This window comes from Marmota marmota, unplaced genomic scaffold, assembly GCF_001458135.2.
Source record: "Marmota marmota marmota unplaced genomic scaffold, marMar, whole genome shotgun sequence".
In the NCBI taxonomy this organism is placed as follows: Eukaryota; Metazoa; Chordata; class Mammalia; order Rodentia; family Sciuridae; genus Marmota; species Marmota marmota.
The window spans coordinates 1,717,180-1,740,615 of record NW_026000075.1 but is presented as its reverse complement, the minus strand read 5'-3'; the positions used below and the strand labels follow the sequence as shown (position 1 = coordinate 1,740,615).

At 36.3% G+C, this 23,436-nt stretch overlaps 2 long non-coding RNA genes across 2 annotated transcripts in view; one reads left to right on the top strand and one right to left on the bottom strand.

The window, feature by feature from the left end:
- LOC125620049 overlaps nucleotides 1-23,436 on the top strand; it is a 101,517-nt gene that overhangs the window by 57,427 nt on the left and 20,654 nt on the right. The window lies entirely within an intron of this gene.
- Nucleotides 10,751-23,337, bottom strand: LOC125620050. Its single transcript, XR_007351633.1, has 3 exons — nucleotides 23,115-23,337; nucleotides 22,434-22,532; nucleotides 10,751-10,890 (listed from the first exon to the last, which is right to left on the bottom strand). It is a non-coding gene; the product is annotated as an uncharacterized LOC125620050 (long non-coding RNA).

Here is a 23,436-nt window from a genome sequence, read left to right as displayed (position 1 = left end):
ATATATATATATGGAAATGAAGTCCTATAAACTGAACTGAAAGTTAAATTTTATGTATATCATATATATCAGCCATATATATGTATATGTATGTATGTATGTGTGTGTGTGTATATATATACATATATTTTTTTTTTTTTGGTACTAGGGATTGAACCCAGTGGTACTTAACCTCTGAGCCATATCCCCAGCCCTTTTGATTTTCTTTCTTTCTTTCTTTTTTTGAGATAAGGTCTTGCTAAGTTGTTTAGGACCTTACTAAATTGCTGTTTATCATGTACTTAGGGCCTTGCTAAATTGCTGAGGCTTGCTTTGAACTTGCTATCCTCCTGCCTCAGCCTCCCAAGCTGTTGGGATTACAGTTCTGTGTTACCACACCCAACTAGGTCTATATTTGATCAGACTTTAAAAGGCTATCTCTGAAAAAATGGCTGATTTTATGAATCTTAGTTACATTTATTCCTTAACAAAGTTTGACTTGCCAAATAACCTACAAAATTATAAAAAGCAGCTTGTTTTTGATGAGTGTAAGCAATCTTAAATTAGGCCTGATGCAATATAGCCCAGTGTGTCAATAAGATCTTTGAAAATTAGTCCACATAAACAAGAAAGGTCATGCTCGGAGACACATTCCAATTTTACTATTGATAATTTTAAGGAGTTAATGATGACTTGAGGTCTATAAATCTGTTACTGTTAGTGAAATTCTTTGCATGAAGAAAAAGCTCACTGATGTTTTAGAATTTTAAGGATTTAGGACTATCTAAACTACAAATTCTATGGTCTTCTAGTTATGATATAAATTACAGTAGGAGCAGGTAATTGGCAATACAAAATTTTTTCAAATGAATGCTTTTGAGTATCACCGTCATATCATAATTGGTAGAGCAATTGCTAGCAAGTAAGATTATGTTGCCTGGATTTTAAAAGACCTTCAAAAACCTTTGAATTTATTAGCTGTTCCTAAATTCACCTTCCTTGGCTTCCACACAGTTCTCCAAGGCTGCTGCTCCTGCAGATTCCTTCTTTCTCCTCTTTCATATTCTTTATTTACCAAATGTTATGGTGCACCTGCTGTACTCTAGCACCAGAGCTGCAAACAAAACAAAAACTTTGTAGTGTGCATTTAATTGCCTCGGGGACTTCATTAATCTCAGGTGTTCCTGCCATTTCTGACCTATCAAGGTTGCAAAAGTGGCCCTTCTCCCCTCTTCAATCCTAGATTTGTTTGACTAAATGTAAAAACCCCATTTCTTAAATCCAAAGGCAGAAAATTTCCAAATCATAACATTTCAGCTGCTTCCTTAGCACATTCTTCAGGTCAGGAGCGCTTTTCTTTTCTTTTCTGGGGGGTGGGGAGGGGGGGCGGGGTTGGGGTAGATACAGGGGATTGAACTCAGGAGCACTCGGTAGAGACAGGGTCTCACTGAGTTGCTTAGCATCTCGATTTTGCTGAGGCTGACATTGAACTCAAGATTCTTCTGCCTCAGCCTCCAAAGCCACTGGGATTACAGGCGTGTGCCACCAAACCCAGCTAGGAGTGCTTTTCTTAATATCCTTCTGAAGTCACCCCATCAATTTTGATGACCACTTTGAACAAATTTATTCATTAGTTTGTGGATATATAATAGACTATATTTAAATGTTAATTTACAACAATTTATGTCTCACTGACCTGAAGAAAAAGTGAAATATTAGGTAAATTCGACATTAGGTAATTTCTGAGTTTTCACTTTTTATGGAGATGTTTTAATATTATATGAAATAGGGTTCCCACACTTGTAGATTTGAAAGCAAATAAAACTTTTTAAACTAAAGAAATCTACAGAAAGCTACTATCAAAGGCCAGGTGGAGTGGTGCATGCCTGTAATCCGTCAATTCAGAAGGGTGATCTGGAGAATAGCAAATTTGAGGCTAGCCTCAGCAACTTAGGGAGACCTTCAGCAACGTAGCTAAACTGTGTCTCAAAATAAAAAAATAAAAAGGGCTGGGATGTAGCTCAGTGGTAGAAAGCCCCTGGGTTCAATCTCCAGTACCAAAATTAAAAAAAAAAATGTTTCTATTAAAAAGATGTTTAAAACACACTATTATCTCTCCTTGTTATTATGTCATAAGAGAATGAACATTGAAGAGTAGAAATGACATAAACTCAGATAAAGGCAGTCCTTATGTGAACTGGTTTGGCTTGGTGATGAAGAAGTCACTCTTTTCCTCTAGTTTCTTGATATTCCTATTGAACTTCAGATGGGTGAAAACTCAACCACTAATCACTATGTAGGAACTACTGCTATACTCAGATGACGCCCTGTCTAGAAATCCTGTCACTTTTGGGAATAGCATTTGAAAATATTTGTTAAAATTTTGCTGCTTTATTTTAAATTTTAGAGAAAAATGATTAAAATTAGGCTTTTCTGACTAAACCATAAATTTAATAAACAAACAGAAAACCCTACCTCTGCTGGCCTCTGTAGAGCAGACTGTAATCCCAGTGACTCAGGAGGCTGAGGCAGGAGATTCCCAAGTTCCAGGCCAGCCTAGTCAATTTACGTAGGCCATAAGCAATTTAGGAGACCCTGTTTCAGACAAAAAATTCGAAAAGGGCTTGGAGATACAGCTCAGTGACAAAGCACCCTTGAGTTCAATGTGCAATATTAAAAAAACAAACAAGCAAACAAAAACCTACCTCTGCTTTTAAGGGAAGTGTTTTGTTTAGTTTGTTTTGTTGTGACACTGGGAATTAAACCCTGGGCCTCATATAGGCTAGGCAAGTTATCTACCGCTGAGCTATGTTCCCAACATACACACTTACCCCTTTTTCAATTTTTATTTATTCATTTAGTTATTTAATTATATTTTTGAGACAGGGTCTTGCTAAATTTTCCCAGCCTCCTGCCTCAGCCTGGAGATTAATGAGATTACAAGCAGGTGCCACCAAGCCCATACCAGGTGACACTTTATTACAGTTATTTTAGAAATTAGGGAATCTATCCTGTTCTTTTAAAAAAGCTTTCAACACTTCTCAAGAACTTTGAAGATGTGATACCTTTGTATATAAGACCTCAAGTTGGGTCTGTGAGTAAAAATATCTGCTACCTATTCAATAGTTGGATTTATGTGCCCTCTCAAAAATGAATTCCAGATGAAGAAATCACAAGCTTTCCATAAACATTCTCAGATAGACAGACAGTATAACTTTTCTGTTAATAATGAGAAAAACCTTCCAGGGACTACTCCAAGGCTGTGTTCCTGTTCCTCCCACGTTTGAATGGGAAGCAGTCACTGCAAAGGAATCCTCATTCCAACCATATGTGAAAAGAGGGCAGCACTACCTCCAAGGTTGAAATGACGCCATTCCCAGAAACTTCTGTGTAAAGACAAAAATGGATTCTGTACTGGCTGGATTATTTGATTTTTTTTCCTCTAGATGTAAAGCTTTATCACTTGCTTTTCATAACACAAAATGTAATTTGAAATAAACATGAAGCAGTTTGAGTTCATCATGTGGGGTAAATTTTGGAGAATGTTGACCTTGATTTTACTAGTTATTAAAGAGACCATAGGATAATAATTGGTTAGAAAAGTAAATAATAATTTAATAATGAAGGTGCTATACCAAAAAAGATCACTACCTAGAGGCTCAGGAGGCTGAGGCAGGAGAATGGAGAATTCAAAGCTAGACCCAGCAACTTAGCAAGACCCTAAGCAACTTAGCAAGACCCTGTCTCTAAATAAAATGTAAAAAAGGGCTGGGGATGTGGCTCAGTGGTTAAGCGTCCTAGGTACAAAAAAAAAAAGAAAAAGAAAAACTACTAGCTGGCTGCCATGGCACTACCAGGAACTCAGGAGGCTGAGGCAAGTGAATCACCTAGTCCAAGACCAACCTGGGAAACTTAGTGAGACCCTATGGTAAATGAATTATTTGTGTCAACATATGTATATGTCCCATAAACACATATGCAAAACTGTAAGAGGCTTTATCCAACAAACTAAATTGCATCTTTGCTGTTTTGCCATTATATGTCAGTAATTTGACACCATGTAATGTGTTCTGAACATCTGTTGTTGACAGTTTTTTTTTAAATGGGGAAGGCTGGGGACATAAGTCAGTGCTAAAGCTCATGTCTAGCATGATCAAGGCCCTGATTCAATTCCAAGCACTGGGGGAAAAGTATTAAATCAATGCTAAAGTATTAACCTTGTGTGGTGGCACACAACTGTAATTCCACTGACAGAGGAGGCTAAGGCAGATGTATCGAAAGTTCAAGGTCAGCCTCAGCAACTTAGTTAGGCCCTGTCTCAAAATACAAAATAAAAAAAGGGTAGGGATGTAGTTCAGTGGTAGAGCCCCTCTGGGTTCAATCCCCAGTACAGCAAAAATAAATAAACCCAAGAGGGAAATTATTACAATTACAATGTGTAATAAAAGGAGTTTATACTTTATATGTGCATGACAATTCATGAGAGTTTAAGAACAGTGAGGCATTTGATTTTGTTATTAGCCACATATGTTAAATATATTTTACATTATATTATATTACGCAAAATATATGTTGATTTACCAGATTCTAAGTTCACATGGGAACTTAGAATCAAGCAATTGACTTGTATGAGTAAAAATGTTCAGAAAGCAATAGAGCAATTATAAAACCTCAAACCCAGAGTTCAGCAGCCCAGCTCTGTTTACATGTACACAAAAAGGTTTGATCAAAATTTTCAGGATTCCATTTCTTTAATGTAATATAGATACCACTTTATTGTTGGTAAAAGATGATGACCAGAATTCTGAACTGCTGGGATATCAGACAATATGTTTACTCACATGGAGTTGTTCTCCCTTCAAAGATATTTTTATTCAGGTCTGAGCAAGGGAACATGATGGAAGCTCAAGTTTATGAAAATAAAAAGAAGAAAGGATGAGGGAGGAAGGAAGAGAAAAAATAGAAAGATAGTGACCTCAAAAGGAAGAACAGTGGAAACGAAAATGAATTCTACCTCTCATGTGTACCATTATCATAAAATCTACCTATGGCAATGCAATGTCATTGTTCATTTGTTTCTTTCATTTTGTAGATATATTAAGTAATTACTGAATGTAAGGCAAAATTACACACAAATTTCATTTTTTCACTTTGGCAAAAGACAGATTCTTTTTGTCTGTTTGTTTATTCATTCATTTATTTATTTATTTATTTTAAGAGAGAGAATTTTTTAATATTTATTTTTTTAAGTTTTTTGGTGGACTATTCATTCATTTATTACATTACTAGGAGTTGAACCCAGGGTCTCATGCATGGGGGGCAGTGCTATACCATGGAGATACAGCATCTCTAGCTCTTCCATCTCATTTTCTTCAATTGTTAAGTGCTTGACCACTTAACCTCATCATTTTTACTTTTATTTATTTATTTATTTTTTATTTCCTTTTTATTTTTTATTTTGAGACAAGATCTCACTAAGTTGCTGAGGGCCTCACTAAATTGTTGAGGTGATTAAACTTGCCATACTAGAGCCTCAGCTTCCCAACTTGCTAGGATCAGTGATCGGCATCACCACGTCTGGCTTCATCTCTTTTTCTTAGTAGCCATTAAAAAAAAAATCTAGTACTTATCAGGAGTATATATATATTTTTTTTAGTTGTCAATGGACCTTTATCTTTTTATTTACTTATATGTGGTGCTGAGGATCAAACCCAGTGCCTAACACATTCCAGGCAAGTGCGCTACAGCTAAGCCACAGCCTCAGCCCAGGAATATATAATTTTTTTAATCTCTTAAAACTATTTAGTGGATCATATATTCAAAAAATTGCAAAATAAAATATATTTAGTAAGATATACGGTGAAAAGTCTCCCTCTTATTGCTGCTCACAATATGCCCGTTATCACTAACAAGATGTAACCCATGTTATTATTCCTGTACTGATGGACAGTTAATTGTTTCTGAACTTTTGCAAATAAAACCCATACAAAAAATGGTAACTTTGTTTAAGTATCATTTCATATATATTCATGTACAAGTCCATCTGTAGGAAAAATTCCTAGAAGTAGAATTTCTGGGGCAAAGGGCAATATTTTCATATTAAATGTCTTTCTAAATTGCCTTCCACAAAAGATATACCAATTTGTACTTCTAGAAGCAGTGTACAAGATTATATTTTTTCTTACAGTGTTGCCAATATATTGCCAAATGTAAGAATTTTGTCAGTTGATAAGTGGTGAATGATATTTTGTTGTAGTTGTAATTTGCACTTATGAAGAATAGGGTGGGGCATCTTTCATGTGTTAAAGAGCCATTCACACTTCCTTTAATGCCAAAATTTTGTATGTTTCCATTATTCTCTTATATTGAAGGGTTCTTTATATATTAAAGAGTTTAGTCATTTATTTGTCTCTTGACTTTATGGCATGTTTTCATGTCATGAAGAAATGCTTCTTTACAAAAGTTGCAATGTATTCTTTTCTTGTGTAATTTCTGAAGTCATTGTAAGATATACTTTTCCTAGCTAGGCATGGTGGCATGCACCTATAATCTCAGTAATTTGGGGAGGGTGTGACAGGAGGATTGCAAGTTCAAGGGCAGCCTGGGAAATTTAGTGTATAATATAATAAAATAAAAAGGGCTGACACCAGGCACAGTGGCATACACCTGTAATCCCAGCAGCTCAGGAGGCTGAAGCAGGAGGATGGTGAATTCAAAGCCAGACTCAGCAAAAGCAAGGCCCTAAGAAACTCAGTGAGATCCTGTCTCTAAAATAAAATACAAAATAGGGCTGGGGAGGTGGCTCAGGGGTCGAGTGCCCTTGAGTTTAATCCCTGGTACCCCCCAAAAAGTAAATAAATAAAAATAAAATAAAAGGACCTGGGATGTAGCTCAGTAATAGAGCACTTACGGATTCAATCTCCAGTACCCAAAAACAAAAACAAACCAAACAAAAATAAAATTGTCTCCACCTAGCATTCCAAGGGCATTTACTTATTTTTTTTAAGTTGATATATGAAAATTTCTAAAGCTATGATGCGTCTACGGCCATACCACCCTGAACGCGCCCGATCTCGTCTAAAGCTATGATGCAATCATACTGGGAGAATATAATCCAAAGTAAATCAATCTCTCTCTTTCTCTCTTTCTCATTACTGACTTCTCCCTCTCTTTCTCAAGTAACTTCATGGACCTCCTCCTAACTGTTGTTTTGAGCCCTTGGAGGAGAAGGTAAGGTATTCAATTCATAAACCTTCAAATTTATGAAATGGGAAGAGACAGAGGCCTAGGGTGTGTGAAATCCAGTACCAATTCTCAAAACAGTAGGCACCTTAGTACCTATCAGGACAGTGGCACTAAACTGTCCTAATATTATTGTTCACCACTGTGCCAAGGTGGGGAAACAGGTATACTTTAAATTGTCTTCAATGTAGAATGTAGAAATGTCTTCAATATAGTCAAAATATAGAGATTATCAATTTTATTAAATCTCACCCTTGAATATAAGTCTTTTTCTTCTTTGAGGACTAAGGATTGAACCTGGGGTGCTCTACTAGTGAGCTACATCCCCAGTCTTTTTTATTATTTTGAGATAGGGTCTCACTAAGTTACTGAGGTTGGCCTTCAACTTGCAATCCACCCCGTCCACCTACGTAGTCTATTTAATATTCTGTTTGATAACACAGGAACTATGCATAAATCACTCGTGCTGCATACTGAACAAAGGACTATACTTCATCATATTTCAGTTGCAAGTGAGCTGCAAGTGGAAACATTGGAGTCTTTTTCACCAAATGCCATTTTCATTAGAAAGAACAACTGACAAGCAAGCTAGAGTTGTTCAGATCAGACGATTTTTTTTTTTGTCTCAAAAATTACAGTGAGTCTGTAACTTTAAGGAGGTAAAATTAAAATTTGTTGCCAATGGTATAACTTAAGCTTTCATATAAAAATTAGAATTTGGAAAAACTTGTGTCTTCTTGGTGTGAGCTTCATAGCTTCCCAATACTTAACACAATTCTGATTTTTTAATATTATACATGATATGCACAACTCAGTAAAACAATATTTTCCAAATGACCAGTGCATGAAATTACAAAGTCATGCATGAGAAAGAGTTGTCAAAATACAAGTCATGCCCATGGATTTTAATATAACAAACTTCAAAGAGTCCATTGATAATAGGTTTAGATTCCACATTGCAAATAATCTTTAAGATACTACCACTTGTTGAGCTTTGGTGCAATATCAAAGAAAAATATTCACAGTTATCTGAAAAGTCTGTTAAAATACTCCTCACTTTCCCAACTACATGTCTGTGTGAAGTTGGATTTTCTAGATATACTTCAATCAAAACAATATTTCACAAGAAATTGAATGCAGAAGTAAATCAGAGAATCCAGCTGTCTTCTATTAAGTCAAGTATCAAAGAGATTTGTACACATAATATGATACCACTTTTTTCACTAAATGTTTTTCTTGCCAAACCTTTATTTTTCATTTTAAAATGTTATTACATTAACACTTAATGGTATTATGATTGTTATTTTGAAATTATTAAAAATTTAACTTTTTTCCATCTTGATTTCCAATATGGTAAATAATAAAAACACTGGGATATTCAATGATTTTTAAGAATATAGTCTGGAGGCAAAGCTGTTTGAAAGCTGCTGAAATAGAATTTGTCCCTTGAATCACTAAAACTTCAGATCAGTCTTGACCACATGAACACACTGTATATTTGTAAAGTACATAACTATAATTTTGCTTCTGGATGGAATGCTATGTGTGTCTCTTAGGATAAGATTACAAGCAGAGAGGATGCCCCCAAAATACATAATACAAGAACAATGATTTATTTTTCAATTAGAGAAAAATGGCCAATATAGCATAATTTGAAATAACAAAACACTGAAATATAGCTTAAATCTTGGTTGGTTTGTTGTTGTTTTTGTTAGATTTTGATCCAAAGGTGCAAAGGGGCAGTAGGTTGATTTAATTAGTGGCCTTATTTTCTTGGGGTATTATCATCATTGGCCCACGCAAGAGCTCTCTCCGTTTTATTTTGCTCTTCAGTTCTCACTCTCATTTTCCTCCTGTGAACAGTCACCCATTTTTTTTAATGGATATGTATTTTTCAATGGGTTTAGTATTATAAAGTAGGTATGGTTATTTTGTAAAGAATCATATGTTTCCATGTGAGTAAACAGTGTTGGTATTGTAACTCTCATCATGTTGATTTCTTCATGATCATTTAATTCATTACTTCTTACTGCTGTGTGGCATTCCACAGTATGTATCCACCATATTTTACTTATTGACTCACCTATTGATGGTCTTCTCAGATGAATCTCACTCCCTACTTCTATTTGTGATAATATCATAACATCCATAAATTTGTCTCCACCCAAACTTTTGCTATTTTTCTGAAAGACATGTCCATAAGTGGGATTGGGATGCACATTTTACTTATCTAAAAATTCCCAACTTACTTTTAGAGTGGTTGTACATTTATACCCCTACCTGCAATGCAGAATCTCCACTGCCCATATCATTTCCAATACTTGATATTATCCACCTTTCTAATCATGCCATTCAAATATATGTGAAGTGATATCTCATTGTTGTTTTAATTTACATTTCAGCTCTTTATAATGAATTTTAGTAATTCTTTATCTATTTGTGATTCATCTGAGTCTCTTCTGTGAGCTATTTATTTTATTTACCGTATTCTCAATTCTTCTCTTGGGTTTTCCATTTTTTCTTATTGATTTAAGGGAGTTTGTGTTTTGTTCATTTGTTTGTTTGTTTTTTGCAGTTCTGGGGATTGAACCCAGGTTCTCACACATTCTGGGCAAACATTTTACCACTGAGCTACATCCCCAGCCCTAAGGAGTTCTTATATATCTTGGATAACATTCCTTGTTTGCTTTAAATATTACAAATATCCTTTTCTAATTGATATCTGTTTGTTAATGTTATTTAAACATTACACTACATTAAATAAAAGCTTGAATTATGGTGTAGGCAATCCTAACACACTTTTTGACTTAAAGTTAGTGCTTGGAATTTTTTTAAGAATATTTTCCCTACTCGTTGGTCTCAAAAACGTCAACATTTTCTTCTATTATTTTTATAAAGTTATCTCTAATATTTAGATCTTTAATCCATCTGGAGCCAACCTTTGTGAAAGTAAGACATTTGTATTTTCTCCATATAATGAGCAGTATCCTAACATCATCTACTAAACCATTTTCTTTTTTCAAATGTTTTGTGATACAAATGTTTATCATATAGCAAGTCTTCACATATACATAGTTCAGTTGCTGAACTCTCAATTTTAATGCATTGATTTATTCATATTTTGCTGAAACATTTTCATGTCATTGCCATTTATAGTATGTCAATATCTGATATGTAAGTGATAATCACATCTTTTGCCACATCTTTTCCTATACTTATGATATTTTGAGCTTTCATCCATCCATATATATTTTACAATTGTATTCCTCAAAAATCTAGTTAGAATCTGTATTGGAATTTTGTGCACGTCAAATGTGTACTTGGAAAGAATTCATGAAGTTAAGCCATACCAACCACAGATTTGGTATTTCTCTCCATTTATTCAAATCTTAGTTATGTAATTTCTATTCTTATACCAATAGAAACAAAAGAAAAAGGACTTACATTTCCTTCTTATAAATTTAATGCCATTTTTATTTAAAAGAGGCTCTAGCTGGGTACAGTGGCCACATCTTGTAGGCTCAGCTTCTCGGGAGGCTGAGGCAAGAGGACTACAAATTCAAAGCCAGCCTGGGCAACTCAGACTCTATTCCAAATAAAATAAAAAGACTTGGGATGTACTTCACTGGTAGGGTACTTACCAAGTATGTGAGAGTCCCTGGGTTCAATCTGCAAAATAAACAAATGAATAAATAATAAAAGAGGCTCAATAGACAGCAAATCTAGTTACACCAATTTCACCTTCAAGCACTGCTTTTTTCTTTCCATAAAATTCATAACATATTCCCCAATACAGATTATCATATGAATAGGGCATTTGGACACTGTGTTAGTCAATTTTTTTCCCTGCTGTTACTAAAGGACCCAACCAGCACATTGTATGGGGAAAAAAGGTTTATTGGGGGGGGGCACAGTTTCAGAGGTCTTGGTCCATAGAATGCCAGCTCCATTCCATGGGGCTCAAGGTGAGGCAGGACATGATGGTGGAAGAGTATGGCAGAGGGAAGCAACTCACGTGATGATCAGAAATCAGGGAGAGAAACACCACTCTCAGGATACAAAATATACTCCATAACCACGCCCCCAATTCCCACCTCCTCCAGCCACACCCTACCACTTCAGTTACCACTCAGTTAATCCCTATCCCAGGATTCAATCACTGATTGAGTTAAGATTCTCACAACCCAATCATTTCTCCTCTGAACCTTCTTGCATTGTCTCACATGTGAACTTTTGGGGGACAACCTCACATCCAAACCATAACAGGCACTTAAAAAAGAGATGGGGAAACATATCTACTACATTGTTAAACCACAGGAAGGAGCCAATTAACATACAGGAAGAGAACAAGCATCCCCAGCACTTGCTCTGGCAGTGTGGTTTACTTATGGTTTTGCCTTCTGAGCTCCTATGTTTTATGTATGTAAGAAAAGATGTCTCTCAGAAGAAGCCACAGAAAGAACACAAAAATCAGCTGGTAAGCCAGTGGGAGGCATTTAGTGGTCATTGTGTGGATAAAGAAAGAAATATAAAGAAATGACAACTGGTCCTTCTTGATTTGCCCTGAAAGGTACTTACACATGTTTTCTTTTAAATATGTGTGTGTGTGTGTGTGTGTGTGTGTGTGGTACAAATATTGAACATGAAGTTTAATATTAATAAATTTTAAATGTATCATACATAATTATTGACTATAATATAATATTTTATAGTAGACACTAGAATATATCCATCTTGCCTAGCTGAATTTTTATGCCCATCAATTACTAATTCCCCATTTTCCCCTATCCTTAGTCCTTGGAAACCACCATTCTACCCATTCCTGGATTCTATGAATTTCACTATTTTAGATATTATTTTATTTAGTTTTTTTTAATTTTTTTTTTGTCTCTGTGACAAAAAATTAAAAAAAAAAAAAAAGCTTACAGGAGGAAAAGTTTATTTGCAGCCTATGGTTTCAGCAGTCTCAGTCCATAGATGGCCAACTCCCTTGCTGTGAGCTCAAAGTGAGGCAGCACACTGTGGAGGAAGGACCCAGCAGAGGAAAGGTGCTCAGCTCGTGGTGGGGTCAGAAAGCAGAGACAGAGGGAGGGGGAAAGGAGCCACACAAAAGATGTACCCTTCCAGGGCACACCCCCAGTGACCTACCTCTTCTAGCCATGCCCCACCTGCCTACAGTTACCACCCCAGCAGTCCATTCAAACAAGCATGGTCTGAATAGGTACAACTCTCACAATCTAATCATTTCACCTCTGAATATTGCTGCATTAGCAGGAGCTTTGGAGGGACACTGCATATCCAGACCATAACAGAGAGACCATGTAAATGGATTCAAGCAGTATTTGTCTTTCCATGACTAGATTATTTCACTGAGTACAATGCCCTCAAGGTTCATCTGTGTTGCTACATATTGCAAAATTTCCTTCTTTTTTTAAGACTGAACATATATGTGTACAATAGTATTTCATTGTAGTATATGCAGGATACCAAAGAGTCTCTACCCATCTATCTGTTGATGGACACTTAGATTGTTTTCACATCTTGGTATTTATGAGTAGAATTGCAATGGTCACAGGAGTGCTAATATCTCTTCAAGATCCTGATTTCAATTCTTTCATCAGGCAGTGGGATTGCTAGGTTATATGTTAGGTCTATTTTTACATTTTGAGGAACCTCACTGCTGTTCTCCATAGTAGCTATACCATATGCATTCCCCCAAAGTACAAAGGGCTCCAATTTCTTTACATCTTTACCAACACTTATTGTCCTTTGTTTTCTTGGTAATAGTCATCCTAACAGGTTCGAAGTGATGTCTCATCATGGTTTTAATTTGCATTTTCCTAATATTTAGTAAAATTGAGCAAATTTTTTTTCATATACCAGTTGCCCATCTGTATGTTTTCTTTGAAGAAATGTCTATTCAAGCTCTTTGCCCATTTACAGGGTTTTAGGAGGTTCTACTATTTAGTTGTAGGAATTACAAGTCTTGGAAATTAACATTAACCTCTTATCAGATGAATGGCTTGCAAATATTTTCTCTCATTTCTCAGGTTGTGTTTTCACTCTCTTGATAGTTTCCTGTGCTGTGTAGAAACTTTTTCATTTATTGATTTAATGTAGCCCCATTTGTTTTGTTTATTTGTTTGATGAGTTGGTTGGATTTTTTTGTCCTTGTTGCCTGTGCATTAGTGAGCATCCATAAAAGCATTCATTGCCAAAATCAATGTCATGAAACATTTCTTTTTTTTTCTTTTCTTTTTTTTTTTTTAACTTTTTGTGCTGGGGATGGAACCCATAGAACCCAGAGGTGCTTAACCTCAGCCACATCCCCAGCCCTTTTTAAAAAATTTAGGTTCTCTCTAAGTTGCTTATGGCCTAAGTCATGGAGGCTGGCTTTAAACTCATGATCCTTCTGCCTCAGCCTCCTGAACTGCTGCTGGGATTACAGGTGTATGCCATGGCACCTGGCTTGAAACATTTCTTTTAAGGTTTTTGTTTGTTTGTTTGTTTGTTTTTAGGATTTTCATGGTTCAGGATCTAACATTTAAGTGCTTATTCATTTTTAGGTTTTTTTTTTCTTTTTTGGATAAGGGTCCAATTTTATTCTTTTAGACACAGATGTCCAGTTTTCTAGCACCATTTATTAAAGAAACAGCTCTTTCCCCATGGTGTGTTCTTGGGGCACACTCATCAAAGATCAGTTGAATGTACATGCATGGATTTGTTTCTGGGCTTTCCGTTCTATTCCATTTCTCTATGTGTCTATCTTTATGCCAATGCCCTACTGTTTTGATTATTATAGTTCTGCAGTGTATTTTGAAATCAGAAAGTGTGATGCCTCCTGCTTTGTTCTTCTTTCTAAAACTGATTTAGTTATTCCTAGTCTTTTGCAGTCTTGTATAAATTTTACAATTTTTTTCTATTTCTGTAAAATTTCACTTTCAGATTTTTTTCAAATATAGTTTTAGTTGTTGATGGACCTTTATTTTATTGGTTTATATGTGGTGCTGAGAATCGAACCCAGTGACTCACACATGGTAGGCAAGAACTCTGCCACTGAGCTACAATCCCAGCCCATTACTTTCAGATTTTGATAGTGGTTCTATTGAATCTGAAGACTGCTTCAAACATGGATTTATGGTTCTTAAAATAATATCTTATTTCTATTATATAACAAAATTGGTTTGTTGCAAAAAAAAAGTGTTTTTTTTAGCAACTTGCATATTTCTATCAACCTTGAACTTTTGTTAGAATTCATAGTATGCTGATTGTATCAGATTTCTTAATATATATAGATATCATATTATCTGCCAATAATAACTTTTATTTCTTTATATCTAACCCTAACATTATTTATGACATTATCTTATCTTAAAAGTCGTGTAAGACATCCAATATTTGCTTAGATGGTAGTGGAAATTTCCTTCTCTTTCAATGGAAATTCTACTAAAGTTATTGTAGTAAGTTTATTTTCTCATTAGGTGTTTTTGTTGTTTTAGGGTTGAGTGGCTTTTTTTTTTTTTTTTTTTTTTTTTTTTTTTAGGTTTTGGTTTGGGGATTTTTGGAAGTACTGAGTATTGAACCCAGGAAATTTCTACCTCTGAGCTACATCCCAACTCTATTTATTTATTTAATTTTTGGAGAGTGGGTCTTGCTAAGTTGACCAGGTGGGCCGTGATTTATGATCCTCCTGCCTCAGCCTCCCAAGTAGCCAGGATTACAGATGCAAACTATTATATCTGGCTCAAAAAGCTTTTAATACTCTTAGTACTCTGCAAATTTTATCCTAAAAAAGGATTAATTTTTTGCTTTTGATGCTGGATATAGAACCCATGGACCCAGAGGTGTTTATTCTGAAACTCTTATTATAAATAAGGTATTTTTTCCATGTCTTATGAAATCTTATGGTCTAGTATTAAAATGAAATGCATTGATACTTTTTTATGTTTTATTAACCTTTTACTCTTGGAATAAATACTACTCGTATAATAGTTCATACTGCGTAAACTATTGAACTTGAATAGCTAATATTTTAGGGGGGACAGTTGCTGGGGATGGAACCCAGGGCCTCCTGCCTGCTAGGTAAGCTCTCTTCCACTGAGCCATGCCCCCAGCCCAAAGGCTCTTATACTTACACCCATAAGTGAAATGCATTTATGCTTTTCTTGTCTTGAATCTTCCTTATCTACTCTGAAATTCAAAACTGTATTAGATTTCAGTCACTGTGATAAAATGCCTGAAAAAAAAAATTAAAAGGAGGAAAGATCTATCGGGCTCATCTTCAGAGGTTTCAGTCCAGGGTCACCTGACTTCATTGTCCCTGGGCTTGTGGTGAGGCAGAACATCATGGTAACATGTGGTAAAGCAAAGATGCTCACCACCTGGTCACCAAAAGCAGAAAGAAAGAAAATAAAGGGCTGAAAACAAAAACATATGCTTCAAGTGCACACCCCCGTGACCTACTTCTTTCCATGAGGCCCTGCCTTCTAAATTTCCACCACTTTCCAATAGCCATTAAGCTATGAATCCATAACTGTTTTAATCCAGTCACAAGATCAGAACTCTTGAGGTCCAATCACATGTCAATGCCCCCACCTCTAAACACTACTGCATTGGGATCAAACATTCTCCACATAAGCTTTTGGGTGACATTGAGGATCCAAACCAGAACAAAACTATACAAACTTCATAAAATTAGCTGGGCAACTGGGCAGCTTTACTTTGTATGTTTTTTTTTTTGCTTTTTCCATTTTCTGGAGTAACTTATATAAAATAGGTATCATCCCACAAAATAATGATAAGTACATAAATGCATATTCATTAGCTCATTTTAACCATTCCACAGTGTGTACATATTTCAGAACAACGTGTTGTTCAGGATAAATATATGATTTTTTATTTTTCAACTAAAAATCAAAGAAAAAATAAAAGATATTTTAGCCCTTGAAAGTTTTATAAAATCTCACTAGAAAACTGTCTAAGCGGGGCTGGGGATGTGGCTCAAGTGGTAGCACGCTCCCCTAGCAAGCGTGAGGTCCTGGGATCAATTCTTAGCACCATATAAAAATAAAATAAAGATATTGTGTCCACCTAAAAAACTAAAAAATAAATATTTAAAAAAAAAAAGAAAACTGTCTAAGCTGGGAGGTTTTTTTTTTTTCTGGTAGTAAGGTTTTGCTTGTTTTTTCTTTAATCATTATTTTATACATTGTATTATGTGAATATCTAAGATATGCATAAAATTATGCACACACACACACACACACTCACATGCATATACACACACTTCTTTAAAAAAACCAGAGATGTGGCTGGGGTTGTGGCTCCATGGTTAAGCACTTGCCTAGCACTTGTGAGGTACTGGGTTCAATTCTTAGCATCACATTTAGGTACTGTGTCTATCTATAACTAAAAATATTAAAAAAAAAACAGAGATGTAATGCACAATTATTTTTAGGTTAGTACAATCCAAGTTGTCTTCCATTTGCCAGCTCAGACCCTTGCCTGCCCCGCTGTGCCTCAGGAGGCTGCCCTGTATATACAAGTTCCCCTGAGATCTAGCTTCTTGCCCAACAAGAAATCCTGGAGGGAAGGGACTATGATTAGGGTATTTATCCCTGTACTTGCCTTCTTGAAGTTTGTTTCCTTTTTTAAATGGACACAATTATTTTATTTATTTTATTTGTTTATTTTTACGAGGTGCCAGGGATCCAACCCAGTGCTTCACGCATGCTAGGCAAGCGCTCTACCACTGAGCCACAACCCCGGCCCCCAAGAAGGTTCTCTCTGGCTTATTTCCTCTACCAAAGTGGCAAGCCTTCTCCAGCTGGTCTTTCCTCCACTACTCTTTCTCTCTGAGTCCCAGAAACTGTTCCCTCTGCTCATCTTCTTGGACCCTGGGATGTTCACAACCCCCACTGTCACCTGTGCTGCATGCTACCCTATTTTTTGTAATTTCCCTACTTCACATCCACGTGTTTGTAAACAGTTCCTTTACTAAGCCTTTTAAATTATCCTAATTTGAATGCCATCTTTCCTCCTGGGACCCTGACTACTACACCTTAATTTATTTATAGAAACAATCTGCCACCACCACCCACTGCACACACACATACACACACTCACTCGGGTTAGTCATTACAAATAGTTTTGGTGTACATTTTTGCAAACACAGACTTGTGTGATATATAACATAAAAGCTGTGTGGTGTATTTGAAACCCAAACAATAATTTTAAAATGAGACCTTTTAAAACAATTTTTTAGAGATTTCTAGTTGTTACTAACCATGCCTCATTTTTCAAATTTTTTTTGATCCTTAAAACTCTTTATAATTCTGTACTCACTTAATCTTTTTGAGGACCTGTACCTCTTCACATGGACTTATTTTCTTAAATGTAGATGTCCAGGTTCTGACTGCTATTCAGGCGCTCTTTCTCTCTCTCTCTCTCTCTCTCTCTCTTTCTCTCTCTCTTTGCATAGCTTCAATTATCATTATTTTACAAATGATTCGAAAATCCTTGTCTCCAGCCTTGGCTTCTATCCCATGTTCATCCATTTTTATTACTTTCTGGTGACTAGGTCCAACCTGAACATACTAACAGCAATTCAAATACAACAGGATCCCAACCAAACTCATACTGGGTTCCATGGCACATGTCTGTAATCCTAGCTATTTGGGAGGCTCAGGCAGGAGGATCACAAGTTGGAGGCCAACATGGACAACTTATGAAGACTCTGTAAAGTAAAATAAAACAGGGCTGGGGATCTAGTTCAGTGGTAGAGCACTTGCCACAAAAAAGAAAAACAAAAAATCTTTTCTCACTAAACCAGTCTTCCATTTGATTTTCTTTCTATTCTTAACTCCACCAATCTTATTCCCCTGTTCAAAATGTTGGTGCCAGACTTGACCCCCTTCTGTTGTTTTCCATCACTCCTATTTACGACACACTTTAGCAGCCCCTACAGCTACATATTCATTCAGTATTCATCTCCTTTCAGTCACTACAACCAACATTCAACATGATATTCCTGTTCTGGCACCTCATAGCACCCTCCCAACTCATCTTCCCACAACTATTTCTCCTCCCCTCATTCCTAGCCATCCGACAGAATGATAGCCTAATATTCCTTAAAAACACAGTATCTTAGGACTGGGAATACAGTGGTAGAGCACTTGCAATGTGTGGTGTGTGTGTGTGTGTGTGTGTGTGTGTGTGTAGGGGGTGGAGGGGGGGGCTGGGTTAGATCTCCAGCACACCTCCACACAAAAAAATCCTATTATCTGATTTAAGAAACAATTTACCCAGCTGGACACAGTGGCACACACCTGTAATCCCAGTGACTTGGGAGGCTGAGACAGGAGGATCTCAAGTTTGAGGATATCCTCAGTAATTTAGCAAAACCCTATCTCAAAGTAAAAAAAATAAAAAGGGCTGGGAATGCGACTTAGTGGTTAAGGGCCCCTGGGTGGAAGGAAGGAAGGAAGGAAGGAAGGAAGGAAGGAAGGAAGGAAGGAAGGAACAAACCACCCAGTGTCCCCTAAATTTTAGTCTAAACTTCGTGGTTCATAACCAAATGTCTCTACTATATGACTTTAACCTACACAAGCCCTTATATTATCCCGATATTTCCACCATGCTTTTATCACACAGCCTGAACACATGCCATCTTCTCTGCTTATCAAATCTTCCAAACACCTCTGCCAACTTGAATTCTTCTAGGTGCAGCTCAGGTCTTACCTCCCTACTGAGCCTTTCTTGAGACATTCTCACACTCTGCTTTATATTATATTATTTGTGTGCTGTCAACTTCACGAGATTCAAAGTTCCTAGAGGGCAGGGACTGCTTCATATTTCTTTCTGTTTTTCTCTTAACACCTCCACAACCCTTTTCACATATCCAGGAGTCAGTAAATTTGCATTGAATTAATTTATTAATTAGGAAAAAACAAATCATCAGGAAAAACTAAATTTTCTTTAATAAAGACTTGGAAACAATTTCCTTTTTACTCCAAATAGCTCGTTTCTTTTTACATTCACACATAGCAGCTGTTTATTTTAAACTTTTAAAAGGTTATAGGGGTTGTGGGTATAGTTCAGGGGTAGAATGCTGCCTAGCATGCATATGTCCCTGTGTTCAGTCCCTTATAGTACTAGGGGGAAAAAAGTTATAGATTCCTCAAATTGTATACAGGGATGCAGTCCAATATGAAGTATGAGATTGATCACAATATGACGCATAATTGTTGCGTTAATTGAGAGTAAGTGTGACTTTGGCACAAGCAAAAGAAACAGTAGAATAAAAATTCTTACTCTGTTGGGTCGTTTAATGAAACACTCTTTGTGGTTACTTTCTCTTTAGAGATACTGCTATGCAAATCTAATTTAATGGAATTGTCCTCACTGTATTTTTATAGACAGTTAGTGCAAATAAAAACCAAACATGGATTCAGGCACAGAGACACATACCTGTAATCCCAGGAATTTGGGAAGCTGAGGCAAGAGGTTCGAAAGTTCAAGGCCAACCTTGTCAATTTAGCAAAACTTTCAGCAATTTAGCAAGACCCTGTCTCAAAATAAATTAAAAAGGGCTGGAAATGTAGCTCAGTGGTAAAGTACCTCTGGGTGCAATTCCCAGTATAAACAAACACACACACACACAAACAAACAAACATGGTGCTTTTGGCTTTTAGAAGTTTAATTGTTGAGTGACGAGCTAATCTTAGATGCTAAATTATGAAGCATTAGTGTAAAATAAAAAAGCAACTGTGTTTCAACAATGGAGTGACAGAGGTGGCTGAGGAGATCTGTTTACTACCTCAATGAAGCAAAGATTAACTATATTTATTCCTTCTTGTATTCTTTTATTCAAAAACCTATACTATGTTCCAAAAAACTATGTCAGGCACTAGAGATATAAAGGATGGAAACGTAATTTTTCTTTAAAGGAGAGATAGAAATATTTTTTTAAATGGTGGGGAAATAATTTAAATGTAAAGTTTGTGCCAGGTGCAGCAGTATCACAGAAGAAGGGGAAAAAAAATGATTGTTACAGTTTCACCCTTAGAGCCTTGCTAATCTGACTTTCTGTTACTTAGTCTAAAATATTACCTACTGGACAAAACCAGAAAGAAGAAAAAAAAGAACATATCATAAGACTTTAATATTTGGATACTTGATAATTATTTCATTGCTTGGAAAACTTCAATTCATTTTGGCAACACGATATGATCACTGGTCTTAGAGCTGAAGATGGAACATATGACATTGTAGAGCCTAAAAGATGACATACAATTACAATTATTTAAAAGGGAGTTCCAAGGCACAGGGTGGGGGCGGGGCATGCTTGGGGAATGCTTGCCTAGCATGCATGGGGCCCTGGGCTTGAACCCCAGAACCACCAAATAAAAAGTGTAATAATTATTGGTTTCCGTGGTCAGGAGGAAAATACTTGTTTATTTCAGATTCCAATAACATATTTATCTACCTTATATTTCTTTTATCTGAGCTAAACAAGCCATTTTCATTTCAAGCACACCTACAGAGTATTATTTCTCAAAAGTCGTATTTAATCAGTTGCTTATTTACTGGGCCTTCTCCTCACAAGACTGGCTGCTTCTCCTAGGACAGAGACTATTTCTTATTCACTTTTATATCTAATGCCTGAGCACAATTCCTGGCACACAGCAGACAATAAATACCTGCTCAAAGAAAAATGTAAATACAGATCTTTACATCCTTGCCAGCTCTTCGATATTTGATTATTTTAATGTCCATCATTTGCCTCTTTTTCTTGTTCTCCTTCTCTTGGTAAGAACAAATGGGGGAGAAGGATTTCTGAATAGCCTCATAAATAGTGTATCGGGGTTTCAACAAATAAAAGCCCCAAGACTCATCAGGGAACTTCAATTCTCAAAAAAAGGAAAAAGAAACCTCTTCACATTTAAACTCCAAATTGGACACTTCTTGAAAATGTTCCTCGTGTTGTGTATCTATCTGTGAGATGCCTTAGCAAATAAAAAAAATGCATAAATGGTCCTAAACTTCATTTCAAATGATTGTATTTATTTAGTTTATCCTCACTTTTGCTGTAGTTGCTGTAAATGGCTTGGAACATGCAAAATATGCTAAACAAGAAACACAGCCCGTACCTGAAGAGTTAGCAGTTGAAAGGCATAAGAAGCACAATGGATTATAAAAGCCTCTTGAAGAACAGCCTTTTGCTGCATAGATGCCAGACATGACAGTATGTGGCAGGAAAAGAGTTGGGGAAACTGCTTTAAAAACCTATTAACTAGGAATGTGAAAAAGCAGGGAACAATCGGGAAAGGAAGGAGGTGCTCACTGTTTAAAAGGCTTTTAAATGTGACCATATTTTTGTTGGCTTTTTGCCTGCAACATAAAATGAGGATGGTGTATTGAATGGCTAGCTGGCTGTAGAAAAAGGTGGAATGAATGGGAGCTGGGTGAGGAAGTCAAGGCTGAATTTTGAGATGCCACTCTGGACCATATGCAGCTGTTGAGACAACTCTCAGCAATGATTTTAGTGAAGTAAACACAAAATTCAGCCAGGCTGCTCAATCACCCTTTCATTCTTGTGTTTTTCACCATCCCGTAAATATTTGCCTGTGCCATCTTTGCTGCAGATATTAAGGAGTTAATAAATTAGCCAGCCAACAGGCAGGAATCGAGAAAAGCTACAGAACTTAGAATTGAACAGCTGACAGCAGATTGTGCAGGTGCAAGATGGGAATCAGCTCTGTATTTTCTGGGTAGCACAGTTCTCTCTGTCTGGCCTGTGGCCTGATTTCCTGGCCCCTTGAGGATAAACTGAGTTCTGTCAGAGAGAATTCCAGAGGTCTCCTTCTATAATCTTAGGAACTGTCACCTTACAAAAGGATGCAATCCCCTTCTATATTGAGACTGATAATCATCACATATCAGTGGTGGCCTTGTAAGATTTTGGTTTCATGTTAGGAAAGAAAAATACTCCAGATATATAAATAAGAAATGGTGTATTAAACTTCACAGTATAATAAATCAGCATCCGGTAACTGGGTATTCAGGCATGTGTGCATATGTGTCTGTGTATAAATGTGAGAGAAAAGGGACCACGACTTGTTTTGAAAATATAAGTACTGTGGCAAATAGCAAGGTCATAACACAATCGGGAGAGGAGAGAGATGGGCCTCACTCAAGTGCATATTTCTTACCAACTAGTTTGTGGAATTCTTCTAATCAGCCGATTTGCTGGTGATGGACATTCAGGTCCACCCTTCCCACTGTGGCACTTCTTCCAAATCTTTTTGTCTCTATAGTAGCAAAAATATTAATCATATAACACTTGAAAATGTTTGATATGATCAATCCCTGGTTAACAAAACATTCCAGTGTTTCTTCTGTTTCTTCTGTAAAGGTTAGATAAAACTTTACTTCTGTAAAAGTAAGATAGTGAGCGTGGCTGACTGGATTGCTAGTAGGGAAATTGATTTATTTTACACAGGTGAATTGAACTGTGCATCCAAAGCCTTTTGACCAAATTCTGTCTGGAAGTACATATTTATAATAAAGGTAGAAAAACTAGGAGAGTTTGAAGTTTTGTTTTTTTTTTCCCCCTTGATAAATTCCGGGAAGGACAGATAAACATCTTCAGTTAGCAATGGTTAAAGTAGGAGCTAGTACCTACTATTAAATCCTACTTAAAAATCTTCTCTTTCTTTCAGGACTACCTTAAATCCCTAAAATTCTATGCTTCTAATTCCCCCATCTAAAAACTGAAGAGCCTGTGATTTCTACTATAAAAGACTAGATACTTTCAGAAACACTGGCCTTAGATTAGTTTGTTTTAGAGAGCTCTGAAAAGACCTCCCAATTAAAAAAAAAAAAATGCCTACCCTCATGTTTTCCGTAGGGACCTGAAATTCCATCAATGGGAATTTTCATATTTGAAGCTGGGAACAGTGGTACATGCCAGTAATCCCAGCTATTCAGGAAGCTGAGGAGGGAGTTCAAGGTCAGCCTGGGCAGCATGGCAAGACCCCTGTCTCAAAACAAAACAAAGCAAATGATATTAATAATAATAATAATAATAATGTTTAGAATAGCTCTGTTTCTTACTGACAAACTCCATTTCAAAACACTTTAAAATTAAATAAACAGGAAAATGCAAAGATATATGTAAACCATAAATAAATTTTCAAGTACTTGTGGGCCAAA